This window comes from Lucilia cuprina, chromosome 2 (genome assembly GCF_022045245.1).
Source record: "Lucilia cuprina isolate Lc7/37 chromosome 2, ASM2204524v1, whole genome shotgun sequence".
NCBI lineage: Eukaryota > Metazoa > Arthropoda > Insecta > Diptera > Calliphoridae > Lucilia > Lucilia cuprina.
The window spans coordinates 2414822-2436376 of NC_060950.1; the positions used below are offsets into that span (position 1 = coordinate 2414822).

Consider the following 21555-nt stretch of genomic DNA (forward strand, 5'->3'; position numbering starts at 1 on the left):
ACACTGTCAGTTTAAACAGTCACTGAAAACGTATAATGAATAGTAAATGCTCATGTCAACTGCTTGATTGGTAGATACAACCGCAGACTTACTACTGTTTGACATCACGTTCATCCACAATAACAACAATTCATATTGCAAAAGCACTGAAATGTGAATTTTCAATAGTTTCAGATTTAACGAAAACACAAGAATTTAGCAAAAAAAAACTTAATCCCCTTGGAAATATGTATATTGCCGACAGAAAAGTATATATAGCCACAAAGAGAAAGAAGTAATGTGGCGCCAAAAGAAAATCCTGCATTCTTTTGGCGACGTGTCATAACGTCTAGTGACATAATGTCTATTGACGATATGACACACCAAAACTGTCATAGTGTTCAAATTGTCCATGGACATTGTGACACTTTAAAACCCAAAATGTAATTTGTTTAGAATTTAAAAAGGAGAAACTCTTATCCCAAAAAGTATTGCTCCTAAATTTGCCCTATGTTACATTTTGGATTCCATGGACATTGTCATTTTGCTCATAGACATTGTGACATTTTTGAAAGTGTCATTACGTTCATGGACATTATGACACGTCATACGTCAATACCAGATACAGAAACTTTATAGAAGTAAAAAGATCAGTCCATAGACTAGGTCATGGTCAAATGACTAGTTAAGATACTACTTCAAGGACTAGTTAATAGACTAGTACAAGGACTATTGTATTATAGTAATCAATAGTGTAATCAATAGACTAGTCTATAACCTAGTGAAAAGACTAATCAAATGTATATATATATATATAAATTTGACCTTATAATCCATAAGCCAAAGAAAATTATATGTTCAAATAATAAATCTATTACTTCTAAAGGAAGTGACACCACCCTACTGCACAAATTTCTAGTCTGGAAAATTTTTTCAATTGCATTTGTGTTGATTAACAAGGGTTTTTTTGCTTCGTTGTAATTGTTGCAGCATGTTTGTTGCTAGTCGCCTGCTGGATTAAATATTACGAAATGGTTAACAATTTAATGAGTTGTAGTGAGTTTTGTTTCTTATTATTTTTTCAGAAAGTAGAGTGGAGGCTGTTGTGTTTGTTGTTACTGTTTCTGCTACGATAATTCACAATTATACTGCACTATAAAGTTCAATGAACGTACGATCATCGTTTCATTTGAGTTGAGATTACGACAAGTGCTTGCCACCACAACCAGGCAACAACAGCAGCCAAATCAAACCGCAAGAGGCAGTTAGTAGTTGAATAGTTGTACAAAAATAAAAAATCGCATTTTTTTGTTTATTACTGTTTTATTATTTGTGCCACAAACGGCAACAGCAAATGTTGCAAATTAATCATGTTGCTTGTTTTTCGTACTGTTTTTTTTTTCGATTTTTTCTTCAAGTTTTTGTCAATATTTTTTACACAATTTAGCTTTTTTATTATACACATATTTATACAAACGTATATATTTTTTTCATTTTCTTGTTTTAGCAATCCAACCGACATGTTTTATAATGTTGTTAATTTCATGCTGTTTTTTGGTGGTGGCGAAAAAAAAATTAAAAAAACATTTTTGTGTACCCTAGACTATGGTGATAGGTTTCAATTATTCTTTTGATAACCTGCCAAGTATTCTTTTATTTACCTATAACATAACATAATATGTTTCCCGAACTACCCTGTTATATTATTCAATAATTTCCTATACTAATTGACAATATATAATTAAATTTCTCAAAGTACTGAACGTTTTTTATATCCAAAGAAAATGTTTACTTAATCGCAGGGTATTCAAAATTCGTCCCTCCCGCCTATAGCAATCGAACGTGTTTTACATTTTATTTGTGTAATTTGTATTTTTTGTGGCAGTAAGTGAACAAGAAAAAACTGCAAAAAAACATTTTATAAACTGTGTTATTTTTAGCTCGATTGTAAAGATTTATAAATTTTGATTACACGTGCCACTTTTAGCAGCCAACACAATCATTATCATCATCAGCAAAACAGGGGCTGGCAAATCACATCAACTTACATTTATGGTAGCACATCATATAGATGCAGTAAATTGTCAAATCAAACCTCTTATCAAACTCGACGTCACATTGTCTATGTTTGAGGTAATTTTGAAAACTAAAAAACTGAAAAATATAATATACAAAAATAACAACTACAAGAAAAGTTGTTACAAAAAATTTTAGTCATCATTTAAGCAGACCAACAACAGCTAAACAACCCAACAACCTCTTTAAATTTATGTTAAAGATGAAGAAAAAAAAAATGATTGTATGATGCGGCATTGTTATGTTGCACAGTGGGTGAAAGCGATTTTATAAAAATTAATATACGAGGAATTAACAAAATGGTGAAATGCCATATCTATCTATCTATCTATCTATCTATCTATCTATCTATCTATCTATGTAGCTATCTATCTATCTATATATCTATCTATATATCTATCTATCTATCTATATATCTATCTATCTATCTATCTATCTATCTATCTATCTATCTATCTATCTATCTATCTATATATTTATCTATCTATCCATCTATCCATCTATCCATCTATCCATCTATCTATCTATCTATCTACCGAAAAAATATAAAATATAATATATAGAAAAATATAAGCGAAATAGTATTTGCACCGAAAAAAATAAGTTTTCACAAAAAAAGGTAACAACCACTGTCTTAAAAACATAATTATGTATTCGAGTATTTGTAGTAGAAGTATGTAACATGAACATTTAATGCGCATGAGTCGCCACCTGTATTGAGGTCACATTGATTTCTTCAGTGCTGTTGTAAGTATATGTGCTTCTTCTGCTACAATTTTTTCGTACAACCTGCTCTGACAAACACATTCTAGTAATCGAATGTAAAGTGCAACTTTTTTGTCATTATATATATAATTCCCCCACAACACCAACCCTCTCTATTAGTGTAAATTTACACTATAATAATATAAATACGAATATATAAGTCTCTATGTGGATTGGAAAATTTATTATTTCTTTTGTTTAGGTTTAATTTTTTAGTTTTTCCCAAGAAAAAAAAGCTAAAAAAATACTGAAAAAATAAAAATAAATAAAAGATTCAAGTTTCAGTGGAAATTGTACAAAATGCTCGAAATGTTGTCTGTTGGAACACACCCATTGTTGGTTGTCAGATGATTTGACTGACTTTGTTGCTGCCTGCTGATGTTGCTGTTGAAAACCCATAACAATGGCGACATTTATCCTGAAGTGTTAGTCGTATTTCGTATTTTCATGTTGGTTTCAAACAAATACTTAAACAATTAAAGTATATGGATTTGTGTGAGTGGATTTGCCCAGCAGTGTATAAAAAGTTAATGCACATCTTACGGACATTTTTTACCTAATGTAAACCATTGATTGGGTCATTTTAACGATGTGAACTCTTTCGATTCTGATATCATAGAAAGTAATTCTTTAAATCTTCACATTTACAATCTAAATGAAGCCAAAATCCTGTTATTTACAGCCCACAGTTTGGGGATAACCACCCCCAGATTGCAGGGTGCGTGTTTATTTGTCAAGTTAGAGTGTATATGGATTTCAATGACATAAACATTTAATTGTTAAGTATACGCACTTAAGTACTATTTTATGGACTACTTTCTAGTGTAGTCCTACATTCGTAGAGCTCTGCATATTTAATCAAAATGTACTTAATACAAATAGTACTTACTGACATAATAAGTATTAAAAAAAGCAAATAAAAAATGAAAAACTAGGGCGTTGTTAAGTAAAATTCGCTCATCATACATTTATTTTTGTTTGCTTTTAAGAAAAACAAAAGGACTCCTACACTTTTTGACCATTAAATATTCCATAATGTAAGCATATTTCACTCCCATGGCGTTTTTTAGAGGAGCTTTAAGCATATAATAAAAAATGTTTATGAAAAAAAACAATTTGAAATGTTTTGAAAATTTAGTACTTTTCCCACACCCTCAAATAATTGAAAATAATTGGGGAAATTTGAGCCATAAATCAAATAGTAGTACTTAAAAAGTTTATAAAACCCTGGGTGCTTCTCTACCCTATCATAATACAAATAAATTAGTAAAAAGTACCATTTGACTGATGAAACATTTGGAATGATGAAATAGATCCTATAGTTGCCTTAGTACCCGAATTCCAAAAATAAAATAACTTGCACTATCACCATAATATTTTTAAATAAAAATAATAAGCAAATATTTAGCTATCTTTGCATTTTAATAAAAAGCATTTTATCTAAATTTTATTAAAAGCTTTTGCTAAGTTTTAATTATCACTTTATATTGAATCGTAACTAACTAGCAACAACATTTTCAACAATTTATTGATTAACTTTAATCGCTGTTAGTTCAATGATTTATCAATACACTAAATAGAATTTTTATTAGTATATTTTAGCAAATTTAAAGAAAAATTAAAAAACCAACGCTCAACCTAAAACTAATTATAGTTTTATATATAGTTTTTATTATCTTTATTTTATTATTATATTTTTTTGCAAATAGTCAAGGCAGCGACAAAAACACTACAAATATATAAAATTGATCATACAACAAGTTTAATTAATTTTAGCATGATATTAGGCACGTATTGGAACGAAAATTATTAATTTTATTTACTTTAACAAAAGTGCAAAACAAAACAAAAATTGTTCAATAAAATGAATTAAAAGAAAAAAAAACAAAATAAAAATTCAACTTTAATAACAAATTCAATAAATTTTCAACAAAAAATTAACAGAAAAAAACTTCAATTTTATATCCGGAATGTATTTTTTGCGGTCAACTTTCATGATCATTCAGGTCTTTTGTTTTTTTCATTCAAGTAAAAGTGATTAACAGAGTCTGCGAGTGGACGTAGTTATTAAAGGAATTTATGGATAAATTTTTTTCTTAATTTTTTACTCAACTTATTTTTATATTTTTTATTTAAAATTAACTTTTCAATATGTTATTTACTCAGTTTAATAAATTATTGCAATTTATTGACAACTGTTTAAATGTTGTTACAAATGTGGCTTATTTACTACAAAACTGGCATAAGTCAGTAAAGTATGCCACGTTCTAAAGTCTTTCATTTAATACAGGAACAATTTTCATTGAAAAGTAATGAGTTATAAAGCTAATGAAACCTTGTTAAAAAAATACTTACACTCTCGCTTACAAAGAAGTTGTTGGTTAATAACATTTCGATATTTTACTACAAATTAAATTTTCTCTAAAAATTCGATTATTTTACAAAAAAATAAAAGATTCGCATTTTCATAATTTTTTTTAAATTAGTTTTCACTTCAATATAAATTAAAATTTTTACTAAAAAGTGATCTTTCTATTTATTAAAGTTTGCCAAACCTCTGCTCTTAAATTTTTGATATAACTCACCCAAGTATAGACTTTAATTCATAAAACTGACCTGTAAGAAAAAAATTAAAAATTAATAAGAATCTAGATGAAGATATTTCTAAGATGTCAACCTTTATTTAAAAGCTATCAGAATGAACTCTTAGATGGCTTAAAACATTTTTTAAATGAAGTTGGCGCTGCTTTAACGTCTCAACGTCCCCCAATTTCATATGGATGGAAAAAAACTCTGTCAGATTCGGATTCAGCGCGGTTTAGAAAAGTATTACTTGATCTCACAATTTTGACTTTTTAAATTTTGTCAATCTGTGTTATTAAACATTTCCGGATAAAACAAAATATTTGGCAATGTTTCTCTTCATTAATCACTTTTGTTCTAAGCTAAAATGAGTCATCAAATAATTGAGAGGTATAAATAAATTACTCAAGTAGTTGAGCTCAAGTACAGGTTCGAAACAAGTAGAAGATTAAAAGAATTCAATTTAATCCAGAAAGGGAGCGTAAGTCTCCTTAGGAGACTTAAATATTAGTTTTAGTTTTTATTAACAATTGAAATTCCAATGTAATTTAAACCGAGTACGTGTTAATAAATAAAGTCTTTTGGTTGCAAAAAAAAATGTCAAAAACAACAAAAAATATAATTTTTGCCCAGAGTCTACAACTTATACAAACAGCGGACCACGTCCATTAACTTAACTATGATTACGTTTCTACGCTCTTTCGCTATTTATTGTGTCGGAGTCACGTGCTTTTTTTTATTGTTTTAATGTTTCATTTACAAAAAAGTGACAGCAAAACACAATATACACAGCACAGTGGGATTAATAAATAAAAAGTAAATATTTTCGAAAGAAAATTAAGCATTTGCCAAAAATTGCATAGAAAATAATATAAAAAAAAAATCCTGATAAAATGCTTCTATTCACAATAATAAACCCTAAACCCACAGTGCACTACATAAAGCAACATGAAACCACTTTGAAAACTATAAAAAATATTAATATTGCTTTTATACCAAAAAAAAGAGTAATTACAGCAAAATTGTTACAAAAAATAATTATAATTAAAGTGATATAAAACAAAAAAAAAAATAAATAAATAACGAGACGACATAATAAAACAACTATAGTGGAGAGAAGGAATATGAAATAAATAAAAAGTAATGTATAGTTTGGTGTTATTGGTAGGTGTGTCTCTCTGTTATGGATTATTTAATTTTTTTTCTGTTGTCTAGTGTTGTAAACAGTAAAGAGACACCTAACTGTTTTGATAATAATGGCGTAAACATTGTTGTAATATAAACAAGAAAAAAACACAAACTACAATAAAAGGGTGTGTATTGCAACTGAAATTGTATGTACTCTATAGAAAAATCCTATTTACTGAAGATTGTTAAAAGTAAGACAGAATATTTTTTACAGTTATAGGAGTAGGATATGTCATTACTTTAACAACTGATGTCTAAATTTACAACAACCCATGATCACAAATATGCTTACAAGTTGTCAAAATATGTGTGGACAATAATAGAATAGAAGTAATGTTAAAAAATGGATGCATTCATTAGTAAGTAATGTGTAGTTGCTTCGCGTAATTGGTTTAGTATGTTTAAAGTTGATTCCTTTTCACAATGTTTATAGTTTAAAAACTAGAAAAACGAGTTGATTTTGGGTGAAGCCAAAACGTTTCGGTGGAAACTTTAGAAACTTTTATTAAATATTAAAAAAAGTCGAAAAAGCGGGAAAGGATTTTATGGAGCATCGGCCTTTAACGTTTTAACTTCTTTAAATGTGACATGCCTGATCACGGTATATACAATTGCCTGAAAGTATTTTTCATAAGAATGTATCAGATCCTAGCAAAAATAAAACAAAGTACTTCTAAAATAATAACATTTATTACAATTCCAAGAGTAGCACTAAGTTAAATTTTTTACCCTCTGTGGAAGTGACGTGTATTGTCTTTCAAAGAAGCGAAAGGAATGCATTTTTTTAAATAATTTATATCTTTTTGTTCTGACATTTCTTGAATTTGGAGTTAATTGATAAATGCACGTAATTTATTTATTTATTTATTTATTTATTTATTTATTTATTTATTTATTTATTTATTTATTTATTTATTTATTTATGTTAAATCTATTTAAATCAAACTATCAAAACTTTAGAAAGGTCGCATGATCATGTCGAATTCAAAAATAACTTTCTCAAGATGATACAGTAAGTATATTTAAAACAAAATGGAATTTACGAACTATAATTTAAACATTTAACGAATGATAGAAGGCGTTTACTGCACCAGTTTATAGAAGGCAATAGAATTGCGATGTTGCTTGTATTAAAGTACTGCAATTTCTTTTCTATAAAATTGTTCCAATTTCATTTGCATTTATATTAATTTACAGGAAAGGAAAGCCTAATGCGATAAATAAGTCCATATGTACATATTTATAAATAAATTTATTTATCTTTCATTTGCAATAAATATTTTAGCACACAAATGAGAATTTATTTTTATGCAGTCTTGTTTGAAATTGACAATTATTAAATCAAGGTTAATCAAGCATGAAATATCCGCCTTTTTCACACATCATGACACAAAGAGTCTTTTTCTGTTTGCGTTTTTATATTATTATTATATTTGTATTATTTTTAATATTTTTTTTATTACATGAATAATTCTTAATTTCAAGTTGATTTAAATTTCCACACATTATGAGTACTAAGTGCGACCCGACCGACTGGCTACAGACTACGATAATTGATAAAATGCATAAAACTACGCTTTTAATTTTGCATACAATAAAAATTTACAAAATTCTCTACATGCAGCGACTAATGCATTAAAATGTGGACACTCAAATAAAAAAAAAAACAAGAAGGACGTAGTAGAGGCTGTGAAAGGAGTAGACGAATGACGACGAGCTTTAGAATGCAAATTTTTGTTGATTATAAATTTTTTTATAAATTCATGTTGTTTTTGTTTACAATGAATGCATGTGTGAGAATTGAGCGTAGTTAGGGGCAGATGTACGTTCAGCAACCGACAATGAAGAGGACGCATGGATGTGAATGGTTGAATGGATGGAGATGATGTAGAGCTTTAGTAATGTTTGTTTTTAATAGACGTGAGTACAATTTATGATTGTGGGTGTAAATTAGTGGGCGTTTCATTATACCCCATCCGTTTCTTTTTTTCTATTTTTTTCGTTTTTAATTGAAGTATTTTCCATTTACGTTAGATGAATCGTTAAAGACTAAATATGTACATCCACAGTTTAGTAGACCAAACAAAACGAACGAATGAATGAATATGTATTCATTTGATTTTATTAATTCAATTAGAATTTATGAACACTTTTCATAAATGGTTCATATCTCTATAAAATATAAAATAATAATAAACAAATACAATACAATATATTTTGTTGTATGATGATGGTACGTGAGTATACTAAATGAAATTTAATTACAGCCACTTAATTAAGACAATAATAAATTAATGTGATTGTTATTGTTTAAAGGAGGAAACGGTATATAAACTAATTTAATTTAATTTTATGGCTTATTTTGATGTCATATTTATTAAAATATCTTGATCCTTAAAAGGCACATGTTATTCTTTACTCTTTTTATGACATAATTAGCAGTAGTAGGAAATATACATAATTTTTCTATTTGTGTTTTACAAAAAATTTAATGCTAATATCGAAGATTTATAATTTATTAATCGTAAATTTATCTATTTCTCAGTCGATATTTAATAGAATCTTCAGAATTCCAATAAACAGTCACACTTCGATACGACTTACCGTTATTGAAAAAACAACGTAGTATACATACAATTGTAAAGAATGTAAATTAAATTCTAACGATTCCATTTTTATTAAAATAACTTTTTTCGAGCGCTACTGAATACGGAAATAGAATTGAAAACTTTCTTTTCTTTCATTTTGGACGAGGGTCTCGGTCTACACTGAAAATAGTTGAAATAATGTTATTGGTACTGGCTCGCCATCTATCAGTTAAACTAATACCTGCACTGTTTTTAAGAATACTTATAATGTCTAAATGTTTTCTTGATTGCATTAAATCCCTCTGTTGAATTTGTTCAGGTTCCTAAGAATGTTCAATCCACAGGTCGTCCTTAGACGATACTTAATAACACTCCGCTGGCAGTGCTTGAATAAAATTTCAGATTTCACCACTTACAGATATTATCCGCTCATTCACGGAAAATTACCTTGATTCTCATGGATCTTTGTAAGATTTGGCGCCTGTCAGGCTTTATAGACTTCCCACTTATCAGATTTTGAACAACTTGAAAAAAACAAAAAATCGGTACAACGCTGTCGGAATAAAATAAAATCCATGTGCAAATAAACTTTTCATCTTTGGTTGTCAATATATAAGGATCCTTTAGAAAGTATAATTCATTTTTATAACATCGATGAAAATCAATTTTTCACGCTTAATCCCAAGATTCCCATATAACCTAACCTTTGGTTGTCAATATATAAGGATCATTTAGAAAGTATAATTCAATTTTTTTAGACCAAAATAACGCCTGTGTAAAGATCTCTCATTCACGAAAATATTACCTAGATTATCAAGGACCTTATAAGCTTACTTACTTGGCATTGTATGATTGAATGCATATCAGGCTTAATGGACTAACCAATTAACAGATTTTGCAGAACTAAAAACAATAAAATAACGCCAATATGCCAATAAGCTCTAAATGTTGGTTGTCAAAGCATAAGGATCCTTTGGAAAGTATATGTATTCCAACAAAAATAACGCCTGTGTAAAGATCTATAAACTTTTTTATTGAATCTACAAGAATGCGATAACATCAATCGTATTAAACTTGAATCAACACTAGATTTTATTTCGATAAAATAGTGAATTGTGTTGTATTATCCCTCTAACTTATTTTTCAGTATTATGCAATAAGCATGTCTTCAATTAAACATTACCGAGTGTGGTTAACTATTAGATAATGCATTACTACGTATATATCTGTGTATCGTGTGTAATTATTTTGAGTGTGAATGATGTATGGCTATTGAACAGACGCTGATCGGTTTTCGTTTTCTTCGTATTATTTTTTTTAATTAATAAACAAATATACATTTATGCAATCATTATTATACCATTATTAATAGAGCAGATTGTTAATATTTAGATTTTAATTGATTTTTTCTTATATTTATTTTATAAATATTTTTGTTTGTTTATGCAAACGTACATAACATATGTATAACGTTGAAAATGATTATAAAGAATGTCGATTATCTGCAAATATCAATATAGATTCTTATATGAATGTATGAAAACTAAATTAATTTTTATTATTAAACTATAATAATACTAATAATACAGAAATGTATGGCACGTGTTAATTAATTTGTGTATTTAGGTAATTAATTAACATTTTTATAAGCTAAATAAAAAAAAACAAAGCAATTTATAAAGAACAATTTTCCGATGTATTTTTATTTTATTTATATTTATTTGAAAATAATCCAAAAGGTTTTCATTGAATTAATTTGCAAAAAAAATTATATCAATTCATTTCAAATACATCTATAGCACTTATTTGATATTTGATTCCTTTATATTGTCTTATTTGTCATAGTAAAAAAGTAATAACATTAAAAAGGATATTGCTGTTATTGAGTAAGAAGGTCTTTTTGTTAACTGAAATTAATTTCCTTAAATGTCCTTAAGTAAGAAATTCAATTTATTTTTTTGCAACGCCTTAAAAACAAATGTAATTCAATCCTTTTTTATTACTTTTTATGCTTATCCTTAAAATATAATAAAGAGTTAGTCAAATGTAGGCCGAATGTTGACCATACAAAGGAAAGATCCTTCGAAACATGAGTATAGAGCATATAGTGTATAATAGAATTGGGACTGAACATTTAAAAGTAAAATTTTACTTGTTTCTTTAAGGTTTAAGATAACATATTTTATAATGTCAATATCTATGGTCCGTTCACAAGGACTAAGCTATAGGGCCTCCATGGATTTTAAGAGTTGGCATTAGCAGTTATTTTAGTTTCAGTATAATTTAATTTTAAGCATAAAATACTACTTGTTGAAATATATTAATTTAATAAAATTGCAAAACGGAAAATTTGCATTAAAATTATTTATTTTTTTAAATTAGCTTTTAAATGCGTTAAATTCTTTTCTTTTTTATTAATTCTTTAAGTTCATAGTGTTTTTGAAATGTTTTTTTTTTTTATTTACATTTTTTCTATATTCACGTACAATATGCAAAGAGTATTTTTTACTGAAGCAGACTTTTTTATAATTTCAATGCCATGAATAAATAAAAAAAAGTATTTATTTGCGACAGAAGTTTTTTTTTTTTTTTTTGTTTAAACAGAAGCCGGAATTTGTATACAAACGACCAACGAAAAACAAATTAAAACAAAATTTCTGCAATTTTGTTTAACTCTTACTTTACAAAAAGAAAAAGTAAATAAATAATAGAATCTAGAAGTATAGATACAGAACAGAACATTCTGGGTCTTCTATGGACTGACTGGTTATTACTTCGTTTACTATTGAATACGTAAATTTAGAATCAACATATATGTACGTAGAAAGAAATAAGTACACGTTTCGTTCCTTTCTTTAATCAAACATAGATACATACATAAGTATGTACATACATATGTATGAATTCATGTAGGAATTTACGTAAATTTTGTTTGTATAAAAATGTTGGTTGGATGTTTTGTATGTTTTGTACAAAAAAACACTTAAGGAATTTTTTTATTCCGTAAATATAAATAAAACACTGAGATTCGAAATGACAAAGAATAAAATAGAAAAAAAAAACATGTAGAGGAAAAGAAAAACTAAAATCTAAAAAATCTCTTTTGTTGCGCAATAACACCCGCACTCTAGCTTATGTACTGCGTATAGTAGATAAATTTATACGAATGTTTAGTAGACTGGCTTCTGAAAATTTCAACAAAACGAATGATAATTTCGCCAATACATTGGACTGGCCTTTTTTGAAAAAAAAACCGTAAGGGGAACATAAAAATATGAACAACGTTTATAGTTTCTAATATGAGGGACCATACTAATGTATTTGGAATAAAAAATTCTTCCTTATCGCGTTACTATTGAGAACAGAACTTTTAAGGAATAAAAGATTTGTTCGGGGCTGCGATTTTGTTTGAAATGGATTTTGATTGATTTGTAATTACGATGTTTATAAAAATTCCACAGACAAAACGGAATTTGTACTAAACTAGCCAAGAAATTTCTTTTTGTGTTTCAGAATCGGTTCCAGTTTTAAAACTAGGGCGAAGTCCTAGTAGTGAGTCAATAGTCAATTGATTTATCCTTTATTTAACGGTAATCTAGAAGTCTTATAGTTTTTCAGTGAGGTGATTTCATTTTAACCAGAAAATCTGGTAAAAGAGCATACAACATGTCTAACAGTGAAATAAGAAAACTTATCCCGTTTTTAGATTTGCAAAATTTAACTGATTCGCTTTAATTAATTTAATAAATGACACAAAAAACGCAATATACAAATATTGGACTGAGCCCTAAAACAAGTTGATATATATCATAAATTTTCTCCACTAATCCAATACATTTTTATTCATCCAAAGAAAATAAAGTCACAATATGACCCAAAATGGCAAAATATCATAGATGTCTGCACTTAAACATTTCATTCCTTTAAATCCTATTTAAACGCTTTTAAATAGCAGTTGTAAGTAGTTTAAATTCGAATAAAAACGTTGCTGGATTATTTATAGAATTTTTGCATTGCTTTACAAAAAACATTAAAACGAAAGCAACAAATCTCTGAAAGTAAGAGAAAAAAAACCCAGTTGGTGTGTTATTAAAGAAAAAATTTCAATTACACCGGATGTTATTTATTTTATATGTAAAGTAGTATATTTTAATAAAAAAAAATATTTAAAAATATTCGTCCGAAGAAAAACAAACATACGAACAATTTACTTTGTGCACAAAATGACTGAATGCAGTATTTTTTAGATTAAGATTTATTTTCTAATAAAATTAAATAAATTTAAGTAAAATATGTAGTTTTCAGTGTAATTTTATTTTCAATTTTCATATTAATTATTTTATTTATTTTATTAAAGTTAATCATGTGATTTTTATTCCATTGCAACGTAGCAACAACGTCTGGACGACTGACTCTCTTACTACGTAAGTATAAAACGTTGAAATTTTGTAAAATTTATAAAAAAAATACCTGTTTTAATTATTACATATATATTTTTGCAATTTTTTGTTCATTCATTTAATTTTTTATGTTGTTAAAATTAATTGAAAACAAACAGAAAAAAAAATTTTTTTTTGTTTCACCCTGAAAAGTTATTAACACGTTTATTTGGATGATGCAGTCTACATATTAAGTACCAATGAGCTTAAATTCAAATAAATATTTTAATTTTATTTTCAATTCTATATATTTTAAATAAACAATAGAATCATTTGTTTAATACATAATTTATATTTTGTATGACAACAGCTTCCTTATTTCCAAAAAAGAATCTGAATTTTTAAAAGAAAATGCAACCAATAAGTGTTCTATATTCAGCTGTGCCGAATCTTACATACCCTTCATCATGTATTTTTAAAAATAGTTGGTTTCTTTTTTATATTCTCACCTTTCTCTTTTTTCTAGGTTCAATATTATTGAAAATTTAAAAAGTACCTTTTGAAGGGCGAAAAAGTACAAAAAAAAAGTACAAGAATTCGGATCAATTCCGAAACTATTGTTTACATTTTTTTCTGAAAGTTTAAAATATCATCGTAATTAAATTACCGATAATATTAGTTCAGACATGCTTACGAATATTTTTCAATGTGGGTACATCATTCCATCTCTTCGGAATCCTTATCTTGGATTTTTCTTTCGGATTTGCTTTCGAAAGTTTTGCTATTTAAAACCAATAAAATCGGTCCATAAATATTAATAAAATTCTAAAATTTAAAAAATTGTTTCCTAATTTATTTCTAGACCATTAAAATATGAAATATTCTGGATGTTTAATAGATTTAAATTCGATATAACCATGACATTCAAGACGAACTGTTAAAAAGACGATAGGAACATGTGGGAGATGCTACAGGACTGAAATTTTCAACATATATTATTTTTATAGATAAGGTTTGCATTGAAATTTGCAATATAGGTCCACGATCTATTCTAGCCACCATACAATTGGTTAGCGTGAAAGTACTTTATGTAGTTTAGTAAATAGGCAAATTGGTATTTAAGCATTATATAACTATTTACGGAAATATTCGTCAAAATTTTCAGAAATCTAGTATGTTAGAAGTTATTTATTTCCCCTATGCTTCCCTTCATTATGGAAAATTTTTGTTTGTGAATGACAACGCTAATTTGCAAACACTTTCAATCCACTTTATTTTGAAAAATAACAAAAAAATAATACAAAAGAAAATTAAATAATTCAATATTGCAAGTGTAAGTGGAAAAAATCACATTCTTCAATGGCTATAATGAATAACAACTTCTACACTATCAATTTTGTTAATCGTTAAGTTTACATTCAATTACATACTTATTAGAATTCAATTGATATTTGCACGTTTGGACATGCTCACATTACATACTTACATTACTTACCTATCTAAGTACATAAATGTTTTTATACGATTTTGACCGTTTTGAGAAATATTTAATTTCACACATGCCGAACGAAGTAATATAACGTGTAATAAGAAGATTGGGTTTTTTGTGAACGATTTTAACATGAATTTTTGTTTAAAAACGAATAATTTAAAAAGACAACGAACATATCGTTAATATTAGTCAATTTATCTTTATATCTATCTATCTATCTATTCTTACGAATTTGGTAACGTTTTTTTTTAGTTTTGTTTTGTTCATGTTTTTTATTTGATTTGTATTATTGCCTAGTTTGCAAAAAAAAATAATATTTCGATACTTTGATCACAATGTAGTCAGACGTTGTTGTCAGAACGTCATTCATTTATATTTTTTTTTGGTATTTCTCTTTTCGAAACGGATTTCAAAATAACAATTGTCATTATATTGTGATTTTATGATTCATACTTTTGAGTTGTTGGCGGCTGTGTCAGAATGACAGTATACTAGTTAAAATCATTTCTAAAGTATTTATGTGTTAAAATGTTCTATTGTTAACGTTGAAATATGAATTATTGATGACTGAACTAATAAAGATTTAAAAAATGTTTGGCAACCGATATCGATAAAATACCGTTTATTGATTCCGAAATAAGTTAATCGGTATAAATACCGGTATTTAAATACCGTTTACCCTTATACCGGTATCATACCGGGTACAATACCCTTATCATAACATTATCAATACCGAAACAGTACCGGTATTACAGCAGTTATAATACCGATATTTTGTTTCTATTTGCATTAAAGTTCGCAATAGTGGAAGATATTGTACATTTATGCTTATATTTTGCAAATTTTAATCATGTCTGTCATATTCTGATGACGATCTCTTATTACAATGCAATGTAGTAAAATCTATACCGAATGCGTTATATTTTAAATACCGTTACCGATACCGAAATTCGGTTACCAAGCTTGGTTTTAACAAATTGACAGTGGATGCAAAAAATAATAAAAATAACATGACATAATTTCTAAAAAAAAAATCATGTACAAGGAAGATTACAAAAAAATTAAGAAAGCACTTTGAAAATTCACTTAGAAATTTAGGATTTTTTTTATTACTAATGCTATACTTTAAATAAAAATTAATTCAGCCTTAAAATACCATAGTGTTAGTTTGTTTTTTAAAGGTGACTTTAATTACATTCCTCGTTTCTTAACAAGAGCAGTATGTTTCCACATAAAAAAATAGTTTCTATTATGAAATCTACTTGAATATAAATCACCTCATACTCATAAAAAATTCAATATAGATTTTGATAATAATTCTATAAAAATATTATTCTGCCGTATGAAAAATATCATAAAAACTCTTTATTATATACATTTTTTATGATATTTGAGTTTAGTTTGTCATGACCCATTTACATTGTTTTTTTTTTTTTTTTTGACATTTTCCAAATATTATACATACAAATACACAAAAAGGAAATCTGTTGTTGGCAATATATCAACACTTAATTTTTCGTTCGTTATAGAATCCAGCAAATGAGTTAAGTTGGACCACCACACCTCTCAAAATATTGAAGTAAAATCAATAATAAACAAAATATAGAACACTATACACCAACCACCCACCTTCTTAATTTAGGTTTTCCCCTAAAAATTATATACGTACATACATATATGTATATGTATACACACAAGTATTTGTCAGTAATTTGGTTAAATATTTTTGTGTCAATCGAAAAAATCACAAGAGTCTAGTAATCGTTGTTGATGGTGGTTGAATGAATTTATACACAATATGCGTAGCCACCAACCAGCACTTATGGGTGAACTTTGGAAGAAAATTGTAACAATGACTTTGTTTTTGAGGGAATTTCTTTCTTTATTGTCATAGTGACGACACACAATTTGACCAATTTATTTTTTCTTTTCTTTTTTATATTTTGTGATTTTGGATTATTTTTATTCTATGTAGTAAGTGTTTAAAGGTTAATCTTTTATAAAATTTGATAGATAAAAATTATTTTATATTTGGATTATTTGAAATGCTTAGCACCAAAAAATTGCTTTAACTTGACAATAGCAATAATTTTTATAATCAAAATTTTGTTACGAAATCAAATATAAAATGTATTACTCATTGATTATTTAGGTGATAAATGTGACGTTTTAACTTTCCGAATTAAATTTCTAAGGGTTAAGAAACTGATAGTATGACAAGCACCTTAACTGGTTGTCATGGGGTCAGCAACACATTCTAATTTTAATACAATCTATAAATTACCAACATTCATACATATTGGATCGATATGTGACCCTATGTGTTTCCAAAATCGTTTAATTTAAAATAGATCTCCAAGCTTTCGTAGACAAAGGTGAAAAATATAAACTTGTTTAAAGTTCTCACTTCCATTCGATTTGCCTATAATACTTTAATATTTATTCAATATTGCCCCCAAGGTTTCATTTCATGACTAGTCAGCAACTAAAAAAACTAGTTCCATGTTTGATTGCAGTTTTTATACATTAAATAAAAATAACTTGACACTTTTTAAATATTTGAATATTATTATTATTATTTAATGAAAGATCCGTTTATTAAAACCTTCCGATTTTGGATAAAAATATTATAAGTCCTATCCCATCAATCAATATATCATCAATCAATATGTCGTTGGAAAGCTACTGCTCTACAAATTAAAAATCCTATTATATGTATTGTATTAAAAATAATTAATATTTTTCCACAAAAAGTAATCAGCTATTAACACAATTTTGTGACATAATAAATTGATATTTCAAGGCTATGATTCGTGAAAAAATATTGAAAGCTTCAACACATAATAGAGAATTTTATATTCATGTATTATAATGGTTTTAGTTAAAAACCCAAAATTCTTATCTGGGCCAAAGAAAAACTACAGATAAGATAAGAAAGCTCACAATCAGAGGCAGAAACAATCTGTTCAGTAAAATTAATATAAATATCATGAAAATAAAAAATAAATAAAACAAATAAGAAAGTTCAGTCGGACATGCCCGATTAAATGATACCCTATTAAGAGTTTGTTTAAACCCTTATTTTATAAAACGAAACTTTCGTTGAAGTTGAACATATTTATGAAAAATACTGGGACTTTTTTTAAAGCTTGTCTTGTTAGTTAGTTAGTTTGAAAGGAGGATGTATATATATCAAATCCGAAGAAATTCACATAGGCCTCTATCGGGCCTGTTGTGCGCTCCTTAACCAGTGTCTCAGGTGGGAATCGAACCCACCACCTCCGGTTTACCAGACTAGAATACTAGCCACTAACCCACCGGAGGCCACAAGATTGTTTTGTAGTTTTATAAAATGATTCTCTTAAAGTAATTTGTAAAATGAGTGATTAATGTAGTTACCAACTTTAGCTTTTCATATTATGAATTATACTACAAAATTTCTGAGCGTAAGATTGGATCGATTTGAACATGGATATAGTACATACATTGTTGTATAGATATATCAAATGTTATCGTTACGCTAGACCAGCTTTTAAAGTTGAAAAAGCATTATTTAGTTTTCAATGGGTGATATGTGAATCACCAGATATCATCTTGGTTCAAAGTTAGTAGACTAGTTAAACTTTATTCAGTTATTTTTATTTTTATAAATACGGCTTATTTAACATGGTTATTGTCAAATTAACTTCGGAACTGATTCAGTCTGAATAATTCAGAGCATTATTTTGTTATTGTTACAAACATAAGAATAGACGGATACTATGCTCTGCCCTAGTAGTGTTGAATATAAATATCTTTGGGAATTTTCGAAAATTAATGTGTGCAAAATGTCTGGAATTCAATTAAACCCTCAATAAATATAAAAATATATGTTTGTATATAAAAAACACTTACCTACTATTTATTTTGTTGTTGTTGTTATTATTGTTGCGAATATTTAGTGTGTTGACAATTTATTTTTTGTTGTCGTTGTCAAATTTAGTCCGTACTTGTTATTGTTTATTGAATTTTCGTTTTTTTTCTGCGATTTGCTGTTTTTCTATTTAAAAGAAATTCTTTTTATAATTTTAACATAAAAATTTATTTAATTTTTTATTTATTATTTTGAGCACACTATTTTTGCTTTTATTTTTATATATTTGTGTTTATATTATTTTTGTTTATACACACTACAAGAAAAAATCACGTTTTTGTGAAGCACGTTCACGTAATTTCTCAGTTACTATATAATAGATATGTACATTAGGGTGATAACTTTTATACAATTTTTAGAAATTTCAAATCGACCCTATTCATCCCACATAGAGCATTAAAATATATGTCGAAAAGTATATTACTTTCTCCCGAGCGTTAAAATTATTTCCGCGGCAAATGTGTTAAAGTTTACGATATTTACTCTTAACAAGACTTTAAATTTTTTAATACAAAACTAAAAAATTACGACATAAACTAGTGAAGTGATAGGGGTTAATTTTGGTTATTACCCTAATGTACATATATGTGTTTGTGCAAAAATTCTTTTTAAATTCTTGTTTACAAGTTAGAATTTTTCAACTGTAAATTACTTTTTTTGTTTTACTATAAGTACTTTCCGAAACATAGAATATTTTGTATTACTTTTTTAATTTTTGTTTTTAAAATAAAATATATTTTTTATTTCTAGTTTTTCTTTTACACACCCAACAACTCGACCTCAACTTTAACGTTTTAATGCCACACTAAATATTTGTATTTTTCTTTTGCCGAAGAAATGTATGATTATTTTCACGTTTTTCTTTGACTTGTTTTTTAAGAGAAAACATGAGAGAGATAATTGTTTATTTGTGTTACATTTTTAAAAGAGAGTTTTTGTTTCATTAATCACTCTCTTGTGAGATATTTCTCCTGTTTAACTTAAATAACAGTGTTGCATAAATAAGTAGTTTTAGGAAAATAATAATCAGTGTTGCCACTTTGGCTATTATAAACCAAAACTGGTTATTTTTATTTTGCACAAACACTTGTTCTAAATGCTATTTTGTGCTAAACTGATTTAGTCCATTTCAGAATTGCTTCGATTATTTAGAAGTTTATATGCCATTTATAATACACTAAAAATCGTTTTGCGGACCAGAATTACTGTAAAAAAATAAAATTTTTCAAAATTACAGAATTTTTGAGACCCAAAATATTGCAAACAATTTGTTTTTAACATATTGTACTGAGATAAATCGCTGGTATGGAACTGAAACCCTTTTCTTGGGTTCATTACATTAATACACATCGATTGGGTATTCCTACAAAAAAAGTGGTCCACGGGACATCTTTACACCTATTTCTTTATGCCCACCAACAAAACAGATGACCCAAATTGTTTTGCTATTAAAAATAGGAAATATCGGTCAAAGATTTCATTTAGCCTCAGTAAATGACTATATGGCTATGTATAGCAACAAGCATGTATTCAACATAAACAAGTTTTATTGGAGCCCAAAATACTTTTGGCAAGCTTTATGAGAATCGTCACATAATTGATTTACCATCCATATAAAGTCCTTTCAGAAAATTACTTTAAAGCTCATAATTTGCTACAAAACTGCAATATAGCAAAAAAAAATACAATATAATCAAGTTTTAAAAGGAACTATCTCTCTGTCAAATTTTATGAGAAACGGTCGATAGGAACAAAAATCTCCCTATCAAATTTGATGATATCCGGTACATAATTGACCCAACTATATGAACATACTAGTCCCATTTCAGAAAAAGAATTTATAACTTTAAACGTTCATATTCAAATGTTAACATGAGTTAAATAAGGGTTTTCATTTAAACGTTAAAAAACCTTGCAAACTGTGTATGTTTCCATTCTCGCAATTGAATTATATGAGAATAAGAATAAAATTTACAACCCTGTTTCACATTCTATTAGTCTCACACTAAAATTCTAAAGTATTCTCACGAAGACGAAAAGTGCACATGATAAATAACTACTCTTCTCGTTATTAAAACTACTAAAAAAAACACTCTTCCAATAAAAGTACAAAAACAAGCAAACAAACAACAGAAAGTAAGGATTTAAATAATGCATTAATATTGTTGTTGTTGTTTGGTTGACTACATAGAATATCTAATGTTTTTTTGTGATTTTCGGTACGCAATGTTTAAGCAAAAAAAAAACATAAGAAATCTTAATGTACATACATACACATTTTTTCATCTTTAAATAAACAAATACAAATATTTAGACAAGTTGATAAAAATGAACAAATGAACATAAAAAGACAAATTATTGTTGTTCACAAATAAATGTTGTTGTAGTAGGCAAAATGATTAGAGCGGCTGTTAAGTGTTTTAAAATCAGCAAAAGAAAATAGCAAACATTTATTTAAATGATGATAATTTGATAAAGCTGTTTTTTTGGCTTAAATTAAGCGTTCTGATCCAGCTGATTTTAATACTTTTGTTTATATCACATGATAGTACTTGTTCTTGTGACTTCAACAAAGGAAAAAAAATTATCCGC

General features: G+C 27.2%; 1 protein-coding gene across 4 annotated transcripts in view; it reads right to left on the reverse strand.

Moving 5' to 3' along the window:
• Positions 1 to 21555, reverse strand: part of LOC111690323 (GTPase-activating protein skywalker) — a 70267-nt gene that overhangs the window by 47563 nt on the left and 1149 nt on the right. For all 4 annotated transcript variants that reach the window (XM_046945242.1, XM_023452792.2, XM_046945238.1 and 1 more), the window contains exon 2: positions 18945 to 19089. The gene's annotated coding sequence lies outside the window, so the exon portion shown is untranslated. The remainder of the gene's footprint in view (positions 1 to 18944; positions 19090 to 21555) is intronic.